The sequence below is a fragment of the Myotis davidii genome, unplaced genomic scaffold, assembly GCF_000327345.1.
Source record: "Myotis davidii unplaced genomic scaffold, ASM32734v1 scaffold99, whole genome shotgun sequence".
NCBI classification, from domain to species: domain Eukaryota; kingdom Metazoa; phylum Chordata; class Mammalia; order Chiroptera; family Vespertilionidae; genus Myotis; species Myotis davidii.
Window position 1 is genome coordinate 924,260 of NW_006291015.1, and position 3,639 is coordinate 927,898.

Sequence of the window (3,639 nt, forward strand, 5' to 3'; positions counted from 1 at the left end):
CGATTTGCATATTAGGCTTTTATTATATAGGATTACTGACAATATCCCCCTTCGTCTTTTAACTTGTCCCTCCATCCTCTTACCCTCTGGCAATCACCACTCTGTTCTTTGTTTCTGTTTGTTCTTTGTTTCTAGGAGTCTGTTCTTGTTTCACTTAGCCTTGTTAGTGAAAAAATGCAGTCTTTTTCTTTATCTGTCTGACTTATTTCACATGGAAATTAGAGGAAACAGAATTTTAGGTAGACAAGTTGAGGAAATCCAGACACCATAGTGATACTATGTAAAGATTTTTAAATAAGCAGTTACTATATATATATTTACACTAGAGGCCCGATGTATGAAATTCTGCAAGAGTAGGCCTTCCTTCTCCCAGCTGCCAGCACTGGCTTCCCTCCAGCACCCAGGACCAGGGCTTCCCTCGCAGGCCCAGCTTCATCCAGAAGGTTGTCCAAAAGGACGTCTGGTCTAATTAGCATATTATGCTTTTAATATATGTGTGTGTGTATATATATGAGAGAGAGAGACGGATCAAACCAGGAATTCAACTGGTACTTTTTGGTGCAAGAGATGACACTCCAACCAACTGAATCACACTGGCCAGTGCCCAGTGATTATACTTAAATTTTTTTTTCCATTGATTTCAGAGAGAAAGGGTGAAGGAGATAGAAAGATTAATGATAAGAAAGAATCATTGATTGACTGTCTCCTGTGTGCCCATCCAATGTATACAAATTAAAGTAGTTTCAGGTGAGAATATACATTGGAGAAATGTGAAAACTATGTTTGAGTGTAAAAATGAATTTGGTTTTTGAGATAATTTACTCTGAAAATAATTTAAAGGTATGTTCCAGATCTAAAATATGCATACAGAATACATTTGATAGAATGTTTTAGGCTATATATTGCATCGCATTTTGAAAGTTACTGACACCTTTTGGTTTCAAAATCTAAATTGATTAAATAATCTGATATATTACCCAACATGAAATTTAAAATCTTGACTGTAAACTGTTTTTAATTTTAATTTAAAACTGAACATTCATATAACTTCAGGATTTTCCGTCAGTGAGTTACACAGGCAGGATTTTCATCCAGTGAGCTCAGCATTAGAATTGTATTACTAGTTGGTAAAACTTTCATTTTAATGTATATTTTGCCTTGAAATGAGCAGATCAATCTATTCCTTCCTATGGTTTAAGCATCACTGGTAACTTTAAGAAAGCACGTTAGATATTATTGAAATAACAAAAGAAAGAAAACTAACTTAATGAATGGAGAAGAGGCAGTAGGGTCTGGGAACATTTAGCAGGTAATAGGAATACAGTATGGTGGATTACTAAATGGTGAGGATGAAAAAATATGGCTTGGAGTTACTTGTGGATAATTAGAAAGACTGTGCCTTTATAAAAGAAACAATGCAACAATGGGAATTTGATTATCTGTCTCTTGCAAGTTTCAGAGTCCCATTAGTCCGCATTTGTTATGATAAATATCTTCTCTTAATAACTATGAGGGTTTCACTTCTATCTCTTCGATATGAATATTAATTTAAGATGTCTTCTGCTCTGATTACTTATTTCCCTGTTTTTGGTCTCAAGATTTATTTAATAAAAATTGAAGACATTTTCTTTTTCACATTTGAGCCAGCATCTCCATGTGTTTGTGGGGGGAGTAGGAGGGGACATGAGGCGAAAGCTCAGTTTGTCAACACCTTGATCAGAAGTGCCATCCCATAAAACTGCAAACTATCTTTACAAAAACTTACTAAACAGGAATATATAAATCAGAGAAAGTGAGCAGATTCATCAATAGCTTTAGTATGTATCCCCTATGATACCATTTTACAATTTAATCAGCTAACTAGATAAAGGATGGAAGGCATATGGTCAGCTGGAGAGGGAAGATGATATCATTAATACATATTTTTAGGAAATAGCAGCAAATTTTAATTTTAAATGCCCTCAGGCTAGGAGTACTTGGAGCTTTTTCCAGTTTATACTAAAATCCTTGTAAAAACAAAGAAAAGTAGTCAAAATGCTCATGAAGCTAAAAACCATTGCATAAGCTACACCAGGTTCTAAGAATACTCTTCACTATCTAATAGGGATTGCTGGATTTATCTAGTTTCCCCCCCAAGTCATTTTATACCTGACCTTTAAATCTTGAAACTGGCTGCCCGGGTTCTCTCTAAGGGAAATTAATTGCTTGCACTTCTCTGCTGTTGCATAGATGTCTTATATTTTTCATAGCATTTACTTAATTCTGCTCTGCAGTAGAATAGCTTTGCTTAGTATCTCTCTCACTAAATGAACACCTTGAAGTTGAATAAGCATACATTACTCATCTCTGTATTTTCTGTAGTACTCCTAAGGTACTTGAAAATGATTGTTCAATTATTAAATAAAATTTTGTTATCAGAATGGCATTGCAATAGAGAGCAATTAAACATGTTTTGTTGTGTGTTGCTTAGTAATTTGGGAGCTCCTTTGTGTAATAGAATAAATATAATAGGCATGATTTCAAACTACATTTTAGTTAACTTGGTGGTTCATTATTATGACATTTAGAAGCTAGTGTTTATAAATATTTCTATGTAGCTATCTCAGCTTATAACTTACCACATACTATTTTCTCATAGCTTTAAAGAAGGATGTATTTCTCTCCACATTTAATGTAGAAAAAATGCTTCTTAGCTATCTAGTTATGAGAAGTCTAGAATATAGGGTATTTACCCAGTTATTCTTCTATTAAGTACATTATTTAATATTCAACTAGAATAATAATTTTTTAAGTAAAAAAAAATTCACATGTACAGAAATGATAGTGTTCACTTGCATGCCATGATCTTTATTTAGAAATCTTTAATTTACAATTAGCTTGAATTACCTAGCCTAAATATATATTATGTTTTGCAGGATATTTGATTAATTTTTAATCTGTTTAATATAAATACATACTTAATGTATTGATAAAGGAATTCATAAAATATTTGATTGGCATATGCCACTTACATCTTTAAAGTTTTTAAAAGAAAATATTTTTAAATGGCATATTTTAATCAAAGAATTTTCTAAGTAAAATAAACCTAAAGAAGTATTAGTTTTTAAATTATAACAGCTATTTAAAAAGAACCAATCTATGAATGGTGTTTTTATCAGAGAATAAACTTATATTGGCATCAATTTTAATATAGACATATGTATTCATTAATACATGTAAATATATAATTATTAAAATTATGAAAATAATTTAAATTATATTATTTTAGGATGAGAATAAATTAATAAAATATTACTTTTCTTAAAACTTTTTAAATTTAGTAAGTAATTTTATGTGATTACAAATATTAAAAAAGATATATGATTATATTTTAAGGCAAGCGTTCCTATCTGCATTCTTTAGCAACTTCAATTGAGAGGTTAAGATTTTCCTCATGACTCTATTATACATGATTGTTATATATTTTCAAACAATATATTTTCTTGTTATATATATATTTACATTAATTGCAAGCAAACATTTATTAGGAATTCATCGACACAGTCCATGTTTATGTAGCTCAAAATTTTCAAGAAAAATTAAGTATTTTATTTTATTATTGCATTTCTGCTATGGTTCATACCTGACCTTTCTATCTAT